The sequence below is a fragment of the Suricata suricatta genome, chromosome 9, assembly GCF_006229205.1.
Source record: "Suricata suricatta isolate VVHF042 chromosome 9, meerkat_22Aug2017_6uvM2_HiC, whole genome shotgun sequence".
NCBI lineage: Eukaryota > Metazoa > Chordata > Mammalia > Carnivora > Herpestidae > Suricata > Suricata suricatta.
In genome coordinates, this window is record NC_043708.1 from 37,572,875 (window position 1) to 37,594,973 (window position 22,099).

The window sequence follows — 22,099 nt, forward strand, 5'->3', positions numbered from 1 at the left end:
ATCCACTTCGGTAACTGCATTCCTGAAGCAATAACGCATAGAGATGAAAGAGTCAAATTTCCACAAACAAAACTTTCCACATTTTCTTGCAGCTGTATGAGAAAATTCCTCTGAGAACACAAGAATGGGTACTTAAGCTTCATACAATAATTGCAGGTAAATGACTGACTGAACAGAAAACTATTTTTAAATGAGCTCTAGCTTTCTACTGAAAACTATAATATGATAGTACTAGAAGACTTTCTTCTTCTAGTATTTATGGTGAACTCGAAACAAAACAACTCTCCACGGGAAGCCTCTTGGACTTCTTTGGGGCAAAGTTGCCATCTAAGACGATAAAGGAATTACCCTGGATCAAAGGGTTATTAAGAAGAGACACCTTTGATGAAAACATTCTTAGTGAGGCTGTTTGCCCAGGCTTGTGAAAGAGCTCCGAATCTGGCTTCAGCAATGACAGGGTTATTATGAACTGAAAGCTTTATTCTAGATCATGTGTCGGTGGCTTGAGCACTGTGTTTTTAGATTAATAAACAAGGAAATCAAAGTCTTGATTTTTTTTTAATGTTTTCATTGAAGGCGCTGGCAAACGGATTGCACAACAGGGAATGTGACAGCTTGACGGTGTGTGTAGGGCACGCGCACACAGAACAGGCAGAGACGCGAAAACATTCTTCCCTGTGAAAAAGCCAAATGAAACTGTCCCAGCATGCATCTTGATCTGCTTTCCACTGACTTGGGACTCAGGGGGTGATCAGCGCTCTCCAAAAAGAGGAGTGCGTGGTCATTACCTTAAATTCAGAAATTCATGACTTTGGTTAAGAAGGTGAACAGAGCTGGTTAAGGACAACAGACTTTCAAAGAGCTGAAGTTGCCTGAGTCTAGAAAGTACCACACGGCCACACATCCCCAATCTTAGTACAACCCCAGCGTTTCACTGAAGGCCCAGCCTCTGGAGCCTAGACCAACATCCCTTCCAGATTAACCACCACCATTGCCTCCCTGACACAAACCTATGCGGCAGTGGAATCTTCACCACTCGGGACCCTTCCTCCTTCCTAGACTTTGTCCAGTGCTCTCCATTCACCAGAAATGGCTTCTCATCTACCTAAACCTAATCCTCAAAAAAGTGCTTCCTTACCCGAAGCTGTCTGCCAACCCCTCCGGCAAAGGAGAAGCTAACTTCCGATGCTTGTCCACACTCAGCTGTTTATGGAGCCTTCACGGTCTTACATAGTTATTCAATTGCCTGCGTATTTTTGCCTTTTCTCTCAAGTAGAACAAATTTCTTAGAAAGCAAGATTTTATAGTTTTACATCCTCCCAGGATCTGTTATAATGAGCATCTACACCCATTAGTGACATCCTTACATGTGATACTAACATACAACTGAAAATTACAAAATACATAGAGAGGATGAATGACTTGTTACAGTCTCAGGGTATCTAGTCTCAGGGTATCTAGTCTCAAGGTAACTGTGGTTCAGTGGGATTGGCTGCTTCTCAAAGGCCATCTCCTGGAGGCACCTGTGCTGTAGTGATCTTTAAAAGGGCCTGGCCTTGGAATGATTTGCGAGCATTAATTTAGGCTCAAACACTATTTCCATACCTAAATTTGGGCAACTTCATTCACTTATTAAACCATGGGGCGCCTGGGTGGCTCCATCAGTTAAGCGTCCGACTTCAGTTCAGGTCATGATCTCACGATTCATGGGCTTGAGCCCCCATCAGGCTCTGTGCTTATGGCTCAGAGCCTGGAGGCTGCTTTGGATTCTGTGTCTCCCTCTCTCTGGCCCTCCCCTGCTCATTCTCTTGTCGCTCTCTGTCTCTCAAAAATGAAACAACATTAAAAAAAATGTTAAATCAAACATTTATAGGAGACTCCATTCCAAACTAAATTAGAATACCTGGGGACCAACAATCTGCACTTGAAACTCTAAGAACCGGTGGCCCAGCAGGAAGGACACACAAATAAATAGTTAAAATACAAAAGCAAGAGCTGCTCTATCTCTGTGTCTGCAGGTCTAGGGGGAGGGAGCCCAGATGGTGCTGGGAAGTCAGGAGCACACACAGAGGAGGTGATGCCTGAGCTGAATCTAGCCTGAGCGGCAGTGAGAAGCAGAAGAAATACCCAAGGCAATCTGTGTGAGCCATTCACATTCTGACACTCTCCTGCTTAAAAGGCATTCAATGGCTGCTTTCAGAGCTCAGGGCAAACTGGTGCACCTGCAGCTGACCTTGCCCCCATCAAAACCTCATCCACCCCTGCGTGGCCCTGGGGTCCATGCCTGCCCTAATCTCTGCCCTCCTCTCTCCTTCCCTTCTGCTCTCATCCTATCCCCCACTAAAATGATTTCAGGACTTGCTTTATTGAACCTTATTAAAGTCAGGGTTTGACTGTCCTCCTTACAGCATCCCTAGCATCAACATCAAGGGTCTTATCACATCAACTCACATTTACCTGTTTAGACTGTGAACTAGGGATGTATGTGTGTGGGGAGGGGGGTGGCAGGGTATCTCCCATGTCCAGCATATAAATAGCAATAAATGAATGAATGGATAAAAACATGCTCACATAAAAAAGTAAACTGAAGTATAAAAGAGCTTGCCAGATTCAGGTACCTACAAGTAATTTACGATTGCTAAATTACAGAGACTATGAATGACTAGTAGGAGATGAGATTTAAAAGGAAGGTTACTACCAAACCTGTACGTGAAGAAGGGACAGGAACTTCACAGATCATATAGAAGGCACTAAAAGGCTTCATATGGAAGAGCAATGTTATGAGATTCCCTAGGTTTTCTCAAGATAAGGTCAAGAGAGAGCCAGGTCACAGGGCTGGTTCGTCACGATTAAATAGAGAACACACATACAGGAATATAGACATTGTAAGGAGTAAGGTGAGAGTATCTTCTCCAACTCCTCGCTGTTAAACCTACCAATCTCATAGTGTTTGGTTTTCATATCCCTAAAACGTTGCATAGTTTCATGAGAAGAGGTGGCAAAAGGGCAGAGATCCGGAAATGCAGCCATTTATTAGGACACTGTGGGGAACAGAGCATCCTGGGAAGTCGTTCCCTTTTCAAAACACACCAATTATATCCCTGGGTCACAAAACCACCTACCAGATACGTCTTCTATAGACTGATGTATCAGTGGTAACCTTTGGTGGACCTATTTTAACTCAATGGTTTCTTTATTTATCTGATGGTAGTAACCCACACCAGAGATTGAAGTAAACCAAACTGATTTAAAACCTTAAGCCAAGAGGAGAAACCTTTCTTTCCCCTACAGTCTTACAGCAAGCTTACCCATTACAGGTAAGAGGGTGCTGCAGCGCAAGTCTCGGGTCCCTTACCCAAGTAAGAAGTCTCGGGTCCCCCTGAGCTCCCCTTCTCCAGCCCACAGAGGCAGGTAAAGGAGGAGGGAGAGGGGATGGAGGAGTGTTGCTACAGGCTCTATCAGCCTCTTCCAGGAATTCTGAGCAAACCTCTGCAGGGCCCCTGAAGCCCTGGGTTTCTCAGAAGGGCTGGAGATCCACAGATGGACATATAGATAAAGTAAGTTCTGTTTGCTCCTTTGTTTCCAAGGCTAACTGTAGCAATCACGGGATCTTTGGGGAAAATGAGACATTTTTCTATGCACCAAGAGACTGTTCCAGGCAGCCAAACAGATCATTAAGGACACAGGGCGGGGTCTCACGTAAGGCACAAACTCTCCACTGAGATTAACGCTAGACTCCAGCTAGTGGGGTTAGAGTGAGTTTGCCGGCCAGACTAACTAAAGCTGAGCCCTCTAGGCAGCCAGTTCCCTCCCTCCCTACCTCCCTCCCTGAGCCATGCATCTTCCCACAGGTGAGAGTGACTCACTAGGTGGTATTATTTTTTATACTAACTGACACCCACATGCCTGGGGTACAGAGTCTGCCTGTGGGACAGGCTTCCACAATGCTTTCATCAGCCCGGGTTCGTCAGTAAAATGTACGAGTGGCACATGCCAAGCTCTTAGAGACCCATTACCCCTACCCCCAAAATGCTAAGAGGAGAGGAGACCACACGGGGCTTCCTGGAGAGGCAGGGTCACTCACACATGCATATACAGAAGCACACGTTACTCCCTAAGTACAAAGGGCGGACGTGTCAACATCCATCCAATGCCTTTGAAATGACTGGTCCAATCTGGCTGGAAGAGGCTGCAGGTGCTAGCCGACCTTTCCAGGCCTCCATGAGCTAAGCCAGTTGTGCAGAGTCACAGAGAAGCTTGGCTTCACATAGCGAGGGTGAGCTCCATCACTGGGCTGAGAACTACAGGCTTTCAGCTGGTGTCTCTGGCAAAACACAGTCAACTGCAATAGCCACATCTCAGTTAAGTGGACAACACTCCGCTCTCTTCCCTCATTCTAACATCGAAGTACGCCAACGAACTACACCTACTTACGTATTCAAAACTGTTCAGTGTATATTTGGATTTAAAACACCTATGGATTTGTCTAATTTTAGTTTTTCGCTTTGGGGTTTTTTTGTCTTTATTGATAACCAGTTCCCGTGTTCCAGGCTTTAAGAATGCCGACCTAGCCCTCTGGGGTGGCGCACCTGTTTGGCTCAGAGCTCCACACCAGTTCCTCCAACAGTAAGGACCAGGGACCCTTAATTTCCCTTCCAAAGAATCAGGTCCTTCTTTTTAACAAATCAGTTTTATATGTTGTATTGCGTTGGTTCTTAACCAGGTGTGATTTTGCCCCTAGGGACATGTGGCAATGTCTGGAGACATTTTTGGCTGTCACAGCTGGGGTTGGGTGGTTTGCTACTGGCATCTAGAGTGTAGAGCCCAGGGACACTGCTAAACATCCCATAATGCATAGCACAGCCTTTGCAACAAAAGTCATCCAACCCCAAAGGTAGATCGGGCCAGTGAAGAAGCTCTGCAGTATTTGGATTCTGTAGATTTCATTTGGGGGAAAAAAGTATTTTGTTGCTTAAAAATAAGTTTGAAAATTTCTGCTCTAGGACACCTGCCTGGACCCAAACTATTCAACAACATGATAAAGACTCTTTTGTACTGAGCTTCAAAGTGCTAAGGTAGTACAGATTTTTCACATCAGACACTGGCTTTTAAATTCCCATAATAGGTCTAGCTGCTATAAAGAGCTAAGGCCCGGGTTTTTTGGGTTTTTCTCTATTAAATCTTGGGTGGGAATCAAGGAGCTGTAGCCGCCTAGTAGGACCTAATGCAAGCCTCCTTCTGTGCTGGGGGAGAATCACAGTAACTTCAACCAGAGTGGGAAAGATCAGACAGAAGCTGAGGGCTTGTCCTGATGGGAAGCCATGGGTGTTGGCTCCATACAGATCAGCTCTCCATCAGCCAGGCTGAGAGCCAGAAGTTAAATATATTGCTTCTTTTAGGAAGGAAAGTGAACAATGGCCTCTTCATGTGAAACCACAATGGGAATTTAGGAAGGGGCAGAGCATAGTTCCCAGGATGGAAAATGGCCTGGGCTCCAACGTTACAGTCCTTGCTCCTGCCGGACTCAGTTATTGCTGGTGAACTCTCTATTTACAAATTCCTATGCAAAACCCATGTACTGAGTGGCACCTTTTGATGCCATCAAAGGAATAATTCTGATTCTCGGAGTGAGGGAATAAATACAGCTGTCTACCCTATCATGAAGGCTTCCTGCTACGCTGAGGGTCTCTGAGGTGTCTCTCAGCAGGTGAAACCGACAGCCTACACATAGGTGAATCCTTCCAGATATAAAGACGGAACCTACGTTCTAGAATATCTTCTATGACACATCACGCATGGCCCTCTAAGCCTTGCTTAGAGATATTCAATGAATGCATGAATGAGCTTGACCTGTCAAACATGGAACATGCCCCCAAGTAAGTCCTCCCCAAACTCTAGAGCAGGCCAGACCCTTCCTCACGCTGTACGTGCGGCTTGCGGTGTATGAATGTGAGTACAGAACTCGCTTCGGTAAACACAGCCGTGGAACAGGATAGGCCTGTGCAGATGTTAGATCTTTCCCCAGGAACCATTCCATATGTAAAACAATTGGAGGGTGGAGAAATTCAATAAACAGCTGCCCTTTGAGGTGGCAAAAGACACACTCTCCCTTTTCAAGTGTAATCAGCGGGTCGGATGACCTTGCTTCAACCCCTGCACAGAGAAACAACCCTGGCGTGGCTTCCGCATCAGCCCTCAGAAGCATCCACACGGAAAAAAGCCCTAACACACAATCAACTGCAAACACAAACACACTTTCAACCCAGATGCTTTCATTTAGATGATCAGGTCGCAGAAGACAAAGATTTAATCACACTATAGGCTTTTTTTGTTTTGTTTTTAAGAAGAGTGGGTCCTGGGACATTCCCAAGCTGTAGGTCCAGAAGTGCTGGGGTGAACCCCTTATAAGGGAGGATGACTCCACAGTCATTATCTCAGAATGTAATGATGTCTACCGTGGGCACAACTAGTGTTTAGGTACTTCTGAAAAAAAAATGTTTAAACCCAATTAAAGACATTCCTGAATTCATGAATTTTGCCATTAAGTATATTAGTGGTCCCAAGAGACATGGTGTCAAAATAGCTACACAAACACAAGACTCTGGGAAATGCAGAAAAGGCCTTGATAACCAACCTAGGGTTAGAAACCACTAAGGGAGTCCATTTAAAGAGTTTCCTCTGCAGCACTGTACTAACAGCCCTAGAAATAAGGCTCTTTTGTTTCAATGGATAATGAGAGATCAAGAAAGGTTGCTAAAAGGAAGACACTAATAGGGGTTCTGTTCCGGTAGAGCTGTCTGGGGTGGAGACAATAGGGGAGAAACTCTTTCAAAGAAGTCTACTCTGAGGATGAGTCTTGCCTTGACAGACTGAAGTTGCAGTCAGTGATTAATGAAGAGGCTTTAATCCACATCCTATACTGGACCCCAACCCCTCCTTTTCAGGATGAAGAATACTGAAAGGAGGAAGACAGGAGAAAGATAGAATTTTGGAGCCCCTGTGTGCTACCTTCATAAATGTCACACAGAACTAGGTCCCCTTTGATTTTCTAAGTGTAGCAGGATGCTAGGTGGGAATTTTCCTCTCATCCCAGAATTTCAGCTGAGGACAAAAGACACTAAGTAGTCATCATCTAAGTTCTGAGAGCTCCTTCCCATTAGGGCTTTCTGGAGACAGCACCACTCCCCCAGAGTCAGAATGAGTGTGAAAAGGACACCAACCTGAAGCTTGGAGACAGGCTCCAAGAAAATCGTTCTCGGGGAATAGGCGGGGAAGAGGGGAGAAGAGGAAGTGGCGATGGGAAGGAGGGCAGGGGATGCTAGATCATAGTACAAGACTTCACCCTCCTTGAAGGGGGTCAAAAGATACAAACTTCCAGTTATAAAATAAATAAGTTATGAGAATGTCACGAACAGCACAGTGACTACACTTAATACTATTTTGCATGTTTGAAAGTTGCTGAGAGGAGGCATCTGGGTGGCTCAGTTGGTTAAGTTTCCAACTTCAGCTATGGCCATGATCTCACGGTCTGAGGCTTTGAGCCCAGCATTGGACTCTGTGCTGACAGCTCAGAGCCTGGAGTCTGCTTCAGATTCTGTGTCTCCCTCTCTCTGATCCTTCCCGCTCATGCTCTCTTTCTCTCTCAAAAATAAATAAAATGTTTAAAATAACTAGTAAGTTGCTGAGAGAGTGACCTTAAAAGTTCTCATAACAAGAAAAAAGAATTCTGTTGGTAACTGTGTGGTGACAGATGTTTACTAGACTTACTATAATGATCATTTCACAATAGTATCGTATCACCTTGTACATCTGAAACTAATATCATGTGATATTGTCAATTAAAGCTCAAAAAAAAAAAAAAGACGTCACCTCTTCTTCACTCCAAGTAGCTGGGCCAAATCTGGGGGAGGAGAGCCAAGGAGGTCTCAACTGTGTGTGACTGAAGTTTTCAAAATGAACAGGATTGAGTCTAAAACAGTAATAAGCATTTGCCCATCAACTGATAGATAGATAAACAAAGTGTGTATTGGACTATTATTCAGCCCGAAAAAGGAACTTCAGACACATGCTACAACATGGATGAGCCATGAGGCCATCATGCTGAGTGAGGCAAGTCACAGAAGGACTCCACTCATACAAGACACCGAGGGTAGTCAGAGTCCCAGAGACAGAAAGAAGGGTGGCTGCCAGGAGCTGTGGGGGAGGGAATGGGAATCTATTATTTAATGCATAGAGTTTCAGTTCTACAAAACTTGTATTCAGTTTCCAGAAAGAGTTGTGGAGATGGACAGTAGCGGTGGTTGCACAACAGTGCACATATAATAAATACCACGGAACTGTACACTTAAAATGGTTACGATGGTAAAATTTTATATTATGGGTCTTTTACCAGAGTTAAAGAAAACTTTAAAGAAAAAACCCGAAGGCAGTGATCAATGTGTTAATTAACTAGGTGGTAGGAATCCTTACACAATTTATTTGTGTATCAAATCACCATGAAATACATTGTAAGTATCTTGCAATTTTGTCAACTGTACCTCAATAAAGCTGAAAAAAAATGAAAATGAAAGTAACAGGAAAGTTATAGAATTGGCCCAACATACTGTAAAGGAATCCACTACCCAAAGGGAAATTAGATTTCATGTAGTATAATCTAAAGTAAGTGCTGTTAATAGAATTCCTGAAAATATCCCCAGTGAGAATCCTCATTAAACTAGTTCCATATCCTCATCTTTGAATGGCTAATCCTGTCCCCTAGCTCTCTTTCTGGCTGGAAATAAAAGTCTAGAGGAAACCTCACCCAAAAATATAATTTCTGACATAATTAGCTAAATGTCAAAGTTGAGCAGGGTGGAGGTTCTGCAGATGCTTGTTAAAATGGGAAATGGTAGGAACCACTTCTCCTTCTACCTTCTCTTTGCCTCACTAAACCCTCACATGTCAGCACGGTGAGCAGGTGGAGTGCTGAGCTACACAACAAAATGCTAACTTCACACTGCTTTAGCTTTGGCTGGAGAGACAAAACATGTAGGTCGAGGAAATATGTGGGTTTCAAGCTTGGGTGTCCAGGAGAAGAGAGGCAGCAAAGACAGAAATGGAGCAAGCAGAAGCCATTGATCGGAGAGGAAGATGACTGGGGTCTGAGATGAAGGTTTTTGAAAGATACCACAGATCCAGAGTTCATGGGAAGAAATGAGGCTAAAGGTAATAACTGACAGTATCCCCAAAGAGGAAAGCCCTTATGAGGATGGGTGTCTTTTTTTTTTTAATGTTTATTTATTTTGAGAGAGTGCACACACATGCACGCATGCCAGAGTGGGGGAGGGCCAGGAAGAGAGGGAGAGAGAGAATCCCAAGCAGGCTCTGCACCCAGCTCAGTCCCACAAACCGTGAGATCATGACCTGAACCAAAAACAAGAGTTGGATGCTTAATTGACTGAGCCACCCTGATGCCCCCTACTTTTAAGACATAGAATGAGGAATGGAGGCCTGTTAAGCAAACAGAGGAAGGACAAAGAAATGGGAGCATTATTCGAATAGTACAGCACCCTGCTGAGAGGGAATTTTATGGTTTTTTTTCATCATATTCAACATTTCATATTCAACAAAACATGGGGATAGAAGATGCATGTTTGTTAATTCAAAGAATGAAGGAACACTCAGGTAGAAATGTCCAGCATGTGACTGGGCACAGGTTGCTGACCTTCGTCAGAGAGATCTGGGATACAGACATAGATGCAGGGGTAGAGAGTGACGGGCAGAGTGAAATCCCCAGGTGAAAACAGATCCCCGGGAAGGGCATGAGAACAGCTATGAGCTGCATACTGACCCTGGAGAATACAAACTGGAGGGGGAGGGGTAGAAGCCCAAAGATACAAACAAGGAAGAGTTAGGGAGGTGCAGAGATGATCAGAAGACTTTAGAGTTGTGTAGGGCCCTGCAGTGAGGGAGCATAAGCATAATCACATGCCACAGAGATGTCCAGGAAGAGGAGGAATGAAAGCTGCTGACTGGACCTGGCAACACAGAAGTCCTTGATGACTTCATCAAGACCTACTTGACCACATTGATGGTGAGGGATGCCAGAGAGAGGAAAAAACAGAAGGCAAAAAGGGGGAGAGAGTACACAGACTATGCTCTCAAAACATCTGGATGAAGAAGAGGAGGTAAACTGGAATGACCATAGATGTGCTAGAGGACTTTTAGAGTGAGGAGGTTGTCATGTTTACAGGTTGGGGAAAGCAACAAAGAATAAAGGAAATGGAGAAGACAGAGGCTAAGGAATGAGGATGGGTGGGAGTGAAGATTAGGTCAGGAGCAGGATGTAGTCCTCACTCAGGTCCCTGGGGATCTGTTTTTGGGGCACCTGGTTGGTTCAGTTGGTCCAACCTCAGGGTCATGAGTTCAAGCCCCACACTGGACACAAAACTTTACTTAAAAGAATTTTAAACATGGAGATCTATTTTCATCTGGGGATTTCACTCTGCCTATTGCTCTCTACCCCTGCATCGATGTCTGCAGCCCAGATCTCTTTCACATGTATCAGGGAGATCACACCTGATGTGATTTTCTTGATTATTCAGGAATCAAGGCCACCTGCTTAGAAAGAAGGCACAGGGTAAATGGGGGTCTTGAAAGGAATGATGAAGGTTGAGCTGTCAGTGAAGGGAGTGGGAGAAGGGGCTGTCAGTGTTGAGGACCACCACTCGGAATACAGGACACAGATTCACAGCTGTGATGTAAGCTCTCAGAAGGAGAGTAAGCAGAACCAAATACAGAAGCAAGGTCAGAGCGGAAGACTGCTAAGAAATGACTGGTACATTTTGTAATCAGGAGGCATCTGAATAAGAGAGAACTAGAGAATGAGAAGAAAGGGAGGGGTGAGGAGTAAATACAGAGTATTCGTCAAGATACTTGCCTATACAAGGAGGAAAGAAAGAGGACAGTAGCCAAGGATCAAGTGAAGAATTTTTCTCCATCAGCATCAACAAAGGAGAAGCAACCAACCGAGAGCAAGGGACCGCACGAGGTGTAGTCAGACAAGTGAGGAAGTAAGAATATGGCAAGAGGGGAGAGGATGGATCTCCTCAGGAAAAGGGTGTGAGAAGTTCTCTGTGAGAAGAGAAGTTTCCATGAGAGCCAGCAGAAAGGCAGACAAGAGATGGCCAGACTGAGGGAAAGCACGTATATACAGGTGCAAGTTACTGCAGGATTTTTCTTAACAGAGAATAGAATGAGAATTTGGATGAGGGAAAAAAAAAGAAAAAAAAAAGAGAAAGGCTTACAGGTATGAAGGCTTTGGAGTCTCCGGAAAACCCACAAGAAGCAAACTAGGATTTTTGCTGGGTACACAGAGAAGTCATACACTGATGGATCCAGCAGTATTCTTGGTCTCAGGACCAAGAGCGTAGGATGACTGTGTAGGCCTGGCACAGGCATGGCAGGCATGAAGGACAGTTAAAGGATCAGCTAACTCCTAGGCACCACTGGCATAGTATTGCAGTAGTGACTCTGGAGTCTGGGCTCGAGAGAACACTGAGTGGACCAGGAGCATAGGAATTAGATACATTAGTAGGGACCAGGTTTGGGTCATGTGGATTTGGTGGAAGTAACATCAGGATTAGAAACATTAAAAAGTAATGTAAGGACTGATTAAAAGACATACCATCTTTGAGATCCAATTTGTTTCCTTTTTTTTAATCTTTCATCTCTGTATTTAACTTTTGAACACATAGAATCATTATCATAACTGTTTTAATGTCTTGTCTGCCGATTCTAAGATCAGTGCTAGTTCTGGGTTTTTTTCAATGGATTGATTTATTTCCCATCACAGGTTGTATTTTCTTGCTTTTTCACATGCCTGGTAATTTTTGACTGGATGCCAAACATTGTGGATTCCACCTGCTGACTCCTGGATAGTTTTGTATTTGTATAAATATCCTTGAGCTTTGTTTGGGGACACAGTTAAGTTACTTGGAAAAGGTTTGATCCTATCAGATCTTGCTTTTTAGATTTGCTACATGAGCCAGAACGGTACTGAGTCTAGTCAGCCAAGGCCCCTCCATGTATCCAATCCAATTTCCATGAATCCTGAGGTGTCTCCAGTCTGGCTATTAGGAACAAGCACCATTCCTGGCCCTCAGTGAGCACCAGAAGACTTCCTTCTGATCCTTTTATGTCATCTCAAGTAGTTCTTTAATACTGATCAGCACTCAATTGAATCCTCAAGGGGGACACTGTATTTCTCTGGAGTTCTCGCTCTCTGGGTAACCGTCTCCTTCCTGGTATTCTATCCTGTATCCTCCAGCTGCCATATTCTCCCTGAGCTCAGATCCATCTCCTCAATTCAGGAAGCCCCCTGGGTCCCCCCCCCCCGAAAGAGGGGAAGAGAGAACATTCAAGAATATGAGGGGGCTGAAGAAGGAGCAACTTAGCCACAACAGCCCCCAACATTATACTCCATGGGCTGGAAATGATGTTAGAAATGGAAAGCCAGCACCCAGATCTTGACTCTATTTGCCTTCATCGGCAGCAGGCCCTCCCCCAGTCCCCTATAGGAAAAGAGCCTTTAAAATAGAGTAAAACTGGGGCGCCTGGGTGGCTCAGTTGGTTGAGTGTCTGACTTCTGCTCAGGTCATGATCTCACCATTTGTGAGTTCAAGTCCCGCATTGGGCCCTCTGCTGACATCTCAGAGCTTGGAGCCTGCTTCAGATTCTGTGTCTCCCTCTGTCTGTCTGTCTGTCTCTCTCTCTCTCTCTCTCTCTCTCTCAGCCCTTCCTCTGCTCGCACTTGGTATTTCTCTCTCAAAAATAAACATTAAAAAAAATAATAATAATAAATAAAATAGGGTAAAACCTTGAATTGTGATTAACTGGTTCTATTAAGTGTTCCACAAGACAAGCAAATAATTCTAATAAATTTTAATTTGATAAATGAGCAGTCTTGCAATACTAATAGTATGTGATGCTGAATGTCACGTGAGCACAACTGAACCAATGGTTCTTGAAATTCACTTCTATATATGAGTGCTTTGGATTACAAGCATGTTTCTGGAATGAATTATGCTTGCAAACCAAGGTTTTACTTGGACCGTGGTGATACCTCAGGTTTCCCAGAAACAGCTGAGCCTACCTTCAGCCATTTGGATTCATATTATTCTACCTACACTCCACACAAAAGTTCATCATTTTTCAGTGCATGTTCTTCCTTCACATGCAACAAAATTGCAAATTTGCCTCCAAAATGCACAGGAGCTATTTTAATTAGTACTTAAGTAGTACATTTAAAATGAGTTTTCCCTGGAACATAATAACACCATCTTTAACTTAAGAAGGAATTGGTTGGTGGTTAAGCCCTAAACAAAACAAGTCAGCAAGAAAGCAAACCCTGCTTATGGACTCAAACAAGGGATACCACCCGGTAATACAAAGACAACCAAGCCAGTAAAATTAAAAACACAAAAGTCAACACACACTTTAACTCATAAATGAGAAAATAATTTAATAAACTAAGGCAAATATTTGGAGAGAGACCAACTGCAATTTGTGAATAAACAACAAAGTAAATGCCCAGGGCTGCTCCAAGTTGACGGGCAGCGCTTGGGTCAGGCTGGCGACCAGATGTAACAAAATCCTGAGACTGGGGAAAAGGTGGAGGAGAGGGGACGATGCTGCCTGACAATTTGCAATGTCTGTCCTGGCATTTAATACTGGATCCTGTAGCGGTAAGAAGTTAATAGCCAATAGTTTATACAATCTGTTTAAAAGACACACACACTCTACAATCCATGACACGATCAGTCCTGACAAGGAAATGCCAGCAGCATCAATGCAGACACCTTTCTGGGACCTACAAGTGTCTTGCAAACATTAACTCATTCATCTTAACATAGCTATGGGAAGAAAGCACTCATTGCTATTGTTTATCTGTCCTGAAAGAATTAAGCAACCATGGAGTCTGGTTTTCAATATGGCCCAAAGAGTAATTGTCCAGACCCACTGCTCCCTAGGTCATGCTAGACAGGGGAACAGACCTCTAACCCCTATTTGTTGTCCTACCAACATTCCTGTGAAGCACCCAAGGCAGGGGGCTGCTCATGAATAGGATTGGTCTACACACACACACACACACACACACACACACACACACACTCTACAATCCATGACACGATCAGTCCTGACAAGGAAATACCAGCAGCATCAATGTAGACATTATCTAGATCCTCAAGGAGTGAATTAGGGGAAAGTTTAGCATTGGCTCTAATGGGCAGATTTAGGAATAGGGGCAACATATGCTCCCAAGGGCCCGGCAAGCAGGAAACCTGCAAAGTAATGCTCCCCTCACACATAGCCATCCTTCCACACCTTCTCTCCCACCCACAGCTTCACTGACTACAATACCTCCTACTAAAGGCACTTTGACACACACACCAGGATGTACTTTGCACACTCCCAGAAAATGACATATGTGTGAAGTTCAATTTTTGTCTAGGATTTGAAATAATGGCCAAGAAAGGAGGCTTATGTCGTCAGACTCTTCTTGATGCCTTTCAGATGATTTACGAAGTATGTGAAGTCACGTGTGTACGGGTTTCCTTCCAAAATAGCTGGGCACATAGTCTGCATCAGGTCTTAATGCAGACCTTTGTGGGTGTGTGCGTGCTTGTATAAGCTCGTGTAACCGTCACCACAATCCTGGGGGTAAATGCCTCTAGCCCTGTGTTTTACATATAAGGCAACCATTGCTCAAGGTCACACAGCAGGAAGTACCGGTGGCAGAGCCAGATCCTTCTCATCTAAAACTGGTGCCCTTCCACCACCTGCCCTCCATTTCAAGCACAATAAGAGATCCTCAATAGGATTCCCCAGGGCATTCTGTCTGTAAGGCTCTATTAAGGAAAGAATTAACACTAATATCAGAAAATAAGTTTTTGGGCATTCATGAAGCTGGAGGGATCACTAAAAGTGACATATTATCAAAAATCCTGACTTATCTCCTGGATTAAAAAACAAAACAAAGATTTCTCTCTGTACCCTCCCCCTAAAACTCCTCAGAATAGTACGATTCTGCATGACTCCAAGCTGGGAGTAGGAGATCCACTGGGTATGTTGGGATGCTGAGAGTCCGAGAGAGGAACCTTTATGGGATTCAGTAAAGCCGAAGTGTTTTTCAGTTCACTGCAGCAAAGAAGTGACCCTTCCCCTTAAAAGACAATTAAAAGCCCCCCCATCGACTGTACAGTGATGAATAAACACACTGAACAAACGTTCAGATACAAAGTGAGAGATGGAGACAGGGAGGTGTGAAGTCAGAGGGAATTCAGATGATGAGAGGTGCTGGCAAAGGTGGTGCCCTGGAGAGCCCGGCCTAGTCCGAAGAGTCCACAGGGGGAAACTTCAAAAACACTGTGCCAGGCCACACGCAAACCAGAGCTGGTCTATGGGCCCATTTCAATCCATTAGTAGTTCATGTTCCAAACAGACACAGCCAGCATGCAGCCAATATTCTGCATATGAGGGAGAAGGCCCATAAAGACTGGATTTAGAGTCACCTACGAGCATTCATAGAGGCAAGGACCAGGAAAGGAGGAATCAGAGGCCTCCAACGGGGGCCCTGCAATGCCTGAGGCAGAGGCGTGGAACAAGACAGGACCTGTCACAGGTGCACTTGAGCAGAACTGTGAATCTGTTCTCTTCGCATCCTGGATGAATGTTCCCACAGTGTCCTCACCGAGGGGCCAGCAGGAAATACTGGAGTACTACTGAATCATCACTCATTAATATATTTAATAAAATCCATGATGGTTCTCTCCCACAGATAAGCTTCAGTCTGTGTCAGTGAATCCTTCCTGAAGCCCTCTTTTATTATAAAGAACCGCTCCAGGTATTGTTACCTGGTGGATTTTTTTTCAATTACGAAACAATCACCGCAAGTTTAAGAACACTTGCATCACCCATGAAAACAATCACTTCAGTCAGCCTTAGGCAACCACTGATCTACTTTGTTTTCATTGCTTTGCCTATCAGGGACAGTTCATGTGAATGGAATCATACAAAAAATATGAAAGGCTTCACGAATTTGCATGTCATCCTTGCACGCGGGCCATGCTAATCTACTCCATATCGTTCTAATTTTTGCACATATGCTGCCAAAGCGAACACACCTGAGTGGATTTTAAGTAAGCATTAGATAAGATGATGGTACCCGGATATGTAGTGCCTTCTACAGAACAGCATCTGAACACTATCAACTTGCATAAGAAGTATACCCAAACTCATCATCTGAGTTTTCATTGCCCAAATCCCCATAATAGTGATTCTGACATAGGTTAACTTAATGCTCAAAGGATAAAAATGGTCCCAAATGAACAGACTGAGCCCTTTTAAATTAGTCCCTTCTCGGACACTCCTCTCTGCTTAAACCTACCCTGCTCTTGCCCTCCTGTGAATTGCTGCTGTTCTCACTACGAGCAACAGATACATGCCATGCAACAAAATACACAATAAAAATCAGGTACCAGCTCAACGTGAGATCTTGTGGCTGATGTGGACCATGAAATTCACCGACAAGCTACTCCAATCACAACAAACCCTTGACATAGTAAATCCAGGTAGAGGTCCATCACCAAGGAAGAAAAGATCAACACTGATGGAGCCATGTCCAGCCTTTGGAAAAACAGATGATGTCTTCAAATATTTCTACATATAACCCTTTTCATGGCATTGTTGAGAAAGTTATCATGAAGTGGAAAATGTTATCATGCTTTCAAATCAGTCAGAAAAGTACACACCTGAGTTATTTGATCTGTTCCTGGTTCTAAGAATTTGAATAAAGGTATATTGTAACCTAAACACTAATATAAGAAAGAAACTTTGATAATTTTTAAAGGCAGAGTACCAAGAAAACCTTTTAAAACTTGTAATTTTTATAACGTTGGTTTCCACTGTAACTGGAATCACTGTAAATTGCCTTTTCCTGGTCCCAGTTGCTCGAGAGAAGGGAAATACCTAGAACTTGTCTCCAGTCCAAAAGCCAAGAGGCTGCACAGCCAACACTCCCAGACTGCTTTTACCACTTTCAAGCCTTGAAAGCCTCAGGGCTTGAGTCTCAGCGTTAGCCCTGAGTGTTTGCAGACATTAGCAAGGCCCTTAGCCTCTGAGTCTCATTTTCTCCTCCTAAAAGCACAAAAACTGTGATCTGAGCTATGTCACAGTATTTTTAAAAGCTCTTAAAAGAAAACATTTGGTGTTTTGTCAACTTAAAAGACGATACTGAAGTAATATACTTCCCTCTGTGGGTTTTTTTCCCCTACATATTCTTTTTCTTCAACTAGCAAACCTCCCCATTGCCAAAACTTTCCATTAATCACATTAGAATTGATTTAGGATACAGTGAGGGTGTCGAAACTTGGATAACCATTAGAACCAGCCTAAGTGCTTAATAGAAATCTGTTTCCCTGGCCTCTTCCCCAGAGATTCTAATTCAGTCTGAGGCCTGAGAATCTGTATTTTTCAAAATCCTCAAGTGATTTCACCACTCTAAAACAGATCCCCTTTTGCCATCTCATAGTTTTTAAAGGCCCTATTTTCAGTACTTGGTAAATCCCAATCTGAGGATTCAGATACTGGAAGTATACTCATTTTCACAAAACAGGACATAGAGAGGAGCCTGCATGGCTCAGTTGGTTTAGCATCTGACTTCGGCTCAGGTTATGATCTCAAAGTTTGTGAGTTCGAGCCCTACATCAGGCTCTGTGCTGACAGCTGAGAGTCTGGAGCCTGCTTCGGATTCTGTGTCTCCCTCTCTCTGTCCTCCCCAACTCATGCTCTGTTTCTGTCTCCCAAAAATAAATAAATGTTAAAAAAAAAATTTTTAATGACACCAGAAGTATCAAAATTCAATTAGAACTAAGCTTCTAAAAGTTATATACTAAGTCCCAACAGTGTACCCAGATCAAGCTCCACTCTATTTACTTCCACAGATATTTAATAGAAGCGTCACTAACATTTATTAAAACTTCACAAGAGGGCCCTATCTGGCTCAGTTGGTAAAGCATGTGACTCTTGATCTCAGGGTCATGAGTTTGGGCCCTACTTTGCGTGTAGAGATTACTTAAATAAAAAAATAATAAAAAACCAAAAAACTTCCCAACAAATGATAGTTTCCACCAAGTTCAAGAACAGAAGACTCCAGCTAAGCCTGTTTTCTTTTAAGTTGGTGAGGTACACAAGAGTAATTTCTTAATAACTCACAAATAGAATTGAATTATAGTTCATTATTTCGAGAGGTGCATGGACTTGTTATGCATCTCCAAACAGTTGATTTGAACTTTTAATGCTAACTAAGCTATGTAATGGATCCTAATTTAGTTTAGAACAATAAGAAACCACAATGGAGTTCATAGAACTTGGGAAAATATTCAAGACGAACTTAAAATAGTTTAGGCTTTAGCAACCTACATTAACTCATTGTAAATGGATCTAATATAGTGCTCTTCAAGACTCCAGCCAAAGGAGAAAAGATTATGTTCAATCAGCATCAAATATAAGTGAACTTCACTTAAGTAACAAGGCATGTTCCTGAATAGGGAAGTGACATTCACAGGGTGCTGACCTTATGCCAACAAGGAGGCAGGGCACCTCCCCAGGACTTCATAGCCCAGCCACGGTCCTCAGCCTCTGAAACTCTCACCCACCAACCATGCCCTGCCCCCTTACTGTCTGTGTACTTCCTGTTCCCTCTTCCCCCAGACAGCACCCCCCCTCCCTTCAGATCTCTGGCACAAAGGCCATCTCATATGAAAAGAACAACACACACAACCCTCCTCTCTGTCCTGACTGTCTTATGTTTTCCATGGCACTTACCATTTGGTATCTTATGTTAATTTATTTAATCGTTTGTCTCCTCCCACACACCAAATTTTTAATTCTGTAGGAATCACTTTAGTGTCATCAATAAGCACATGCATACCTACTTCTCATAATGCCACAAATAAATACTCTCTGTGGGTATATGAAGATAGTCCTTTCAATCCACCAGACTCAAGTGGTAAAAACTTACAAGTGTTGCTCAGCCCAGTCCATTTTGTAACCAAATGTAAATTCACAGAGGTAGCTACTGAATTTTTCCAAAATAATGTGAGAACTAAATTGCCACTTACAAAAATCTAAGGCTGCTGGGGTCCCCCTTACCCCCCCCACCATACTCTCAACCTCCTGCAGGGAGTCATTCAGCACTGACTTGAGACCCAGAAAAGAAATCTCAGAACACCAGGATGAAATCAGGATGCTGAAGACAAGTTTCAGGAGAGAAAGGAAGAAACAGGTCTTCCTCCTCTCTACCTGCAGGGCTTTACTGGGGAAAACTGAAGCAGAGGGCTGACAGGATAAATGGCGCTTCTTCTGAAAAACCAGCGGAGAGATCAAGGGTCCCTAGAAAGGAGACTGAAGCATAATGAAAATAGACTCTGGGGCAATTAATTTTTCTATCAAAAATTAACTCATTTATGTTTTACCTAAATCTCAGTTCCACTGAGACAGTATCACATTAATGTAATTTCAACAAAAAAATGAAGTTTGAGAAGATTAAGAGACTAGTCAGACTGTGTGTTTTCAAAGGAGCATGCTAGTTAATAAGCGAGTGCCCCATGAAGCGAACGTGTTGATACTTCCGTCCATAGATCTCTGAGCTCTTTTAGAAGTTCAGCTTTTAGCGCTTACACCTCTGACCACTTGCTCAGAAGTACTGTAACTGCCTTGGTCTACTGGAAGCAAGCATAAAGCTACCCCGAACGGCCATTTCCATGGTTAGAAACCAACATCGGCTTCCGGTTGCTTGGGTGTCACTTCTGGACCTTCCTATTTTTTTGAGAAAGGGCTTGCAATAAAAACTGGCTGAAAAAGTACATCGCACAGTAAAAATAATTAGAAAAACAGGATGACAGTGTCAAAAAATTGCTGAATTATTCTATTACCTGGATCACCTGATTCTCACCTAACATCAGTCCCTGATACAACATACACAAATATTTGTCAGTCCTGTCTTCCTGTGATCACTAAATTAAAAGTGCTGGGCTTCTGGAAAAAGATAAAGGGAAAAATTAAATCTCAGGACCCTTTTATAGTCTTAAAAATTAAAGACTCAAGGGACCCCTGCCTGAGTGACTCAGTTGGTTAAGCATCTGACTTCAGCTCAGGTCATGATCGTCTAGTTAGTGGGTTCGAATCCGTACATGGTTTCGTAACATCCTGTATTGGTCATTTTGAATATATGAATTCACTGAATCATAAAAATCTTCTTCTAAATGTTGACACACTTTACTATACAATATTTAAAAACACAATTGTCAGTTAATATCAAAAACAAACTCATGAGAAAAGTCTTTTAAGTATTGCAGGCTGACAAGCTCATAATGGTAGATATAAATTTTCCAAAATTTTGATTATGTCTTAGAGGACCCAATTCTATCACTGGCATCCCATAAGAGTTGTTTCCTGTAAACGATTCACTCACAATAGGTTTACTTTATTCAATTTAAAGAAAATACATGAATAATTCTCAAAGCTCCATTACTACAGTTTGTCGTTCTTTCCAGTAAAAATGGTGTTCCATGAGAAAAAGTGACTAGCTCAGTGTTTTTCCTTGAGACATGGTAGTATTTCAGAATGCAGTGGAAATGCTTTATGCATAATTCCCATTTTAGCACACAGATTATAAAGACACATAGTCAAAAGTTGAGCTTAATAACATTGATAATGTTTACTGCTTCATCGAAGATATTCTTAAGTAAAACTATTTTTGTTTTCACTGCAATTATCTGGCAGTGCAGAAGACACCGGCTACACTAATGTTAACTGTACAGTTAACTTCATCCCAAAGTGTCAGCAGTTTTACCCATCAATTCTTTTGCACCACTGAGCAAATGACAGTACATTTAAAAAGGCAAATAACATTTTAGTATTATAAATGAATAGTTTTGAACTACAGACCTCCTAAATACGTCTTCAGAACCCTCAGAGTTCTGCAGGACCATACTTTGAGAACCACTGAAAAGTTCTGAGCAAAACCACCACTTAGGAGTGTTTCCATCAATAGTTAATGGAAGTAAGAGAAGTAGTCAGGATGAAGCCAATGATGATTGGGATATAACTACACAAATAACCTATCATACCCTAGGCTGAGCTTATTTATTTTTTAATTCCTTCTAAGTTCTAGTTTAAGATCGGTATTTGGAGAACTTAGTGGGGGTGCCTGCATGTCTCAGTTGGTTAAACGGCCGACTTCGGCTCAGGTCATGATCTCGTGGTTCATGAGTTGGAGCCCCACATCAGGCTCTGTGCTGACAGCTCAGAGCCTGGAGCCTGCTTCAGATTCTGGGTGTCCCTCTCTCTCTGTCCCTCCCCTACTCATGCTCTGTCTCTGTGTCTCTCAAAAATAAATAAACATTAAAAAAATTTAAAAAAGAGAGAGAGAACCTACTGATAATCAGAGTAAAACTTGAGCAAATCTCAAGCTCATTCTTTCCAGCGTTCTCTGATCCATGCCTGATGTCTGAGAAGAGGGCATCTTTTCCAGCTGAACATCAATCTGTAGGTGTAAAATCGAGGAACCCAAAGGAAGCCTTGCAAAACATATCATCTCAAAAGATGAAAAAACTCTAAGGAGGGGGAGATTATACCACCTCGAAGACAGTTTCCTTCCAAGGTAGAATAAAGAGAAAACACGAAATGCCTCCAAGGTAGCTGGGCAGCCTAGGATACTGGACCTCAGCAACCTAGTCTGAGCTGAGATACCATGGCAATCAGAGTCTCGGCTGGATTCACCATTTGCATACTGAGCATCACATCAGCCTCAGAAATTTGGTGTAGGGAACAAATGACATAATACATGGGGTTGCATGAAATAGAGAGGCTACCTATTACTAGAGTAAGAGGCCATCCTGCTTCCAGAAAGAAAACAAGAACTATTGCTGCTATTTGCTAAATTAGGGCCTAGCTCAGCACCTGGTCCTCAGGAGGCATTCAGTAAATGGACTGGCAATGATGGAGAAGAGAACCCGGCAAACTATGACACCGCACACCTGGCCTCACTCCCTTAAAA

General features: G+C 43.1%; 1 protein-coding gene and 1 non-coding gene across 2 annotated transcripts in view; both read right to left on the minus strand.

The window, feature by feature from the left end:
• PRKCH (protein kinase C eta) overlaps nucleotides 1-22,099 on the minus strand; it is a 221,627-nt gene that overhangs the window by 123,821 nt on the left and 75,707 nt on the right. The window lies entirely within an intron of this gene.
• Nucleotides 16,055-16,161, minus strand: LOC115303112. The gene has a single exon (XR_003913826.1). It is a non-coding gene; the product is annotated as a U6 spliceosomal RNA (small nuclear RNA).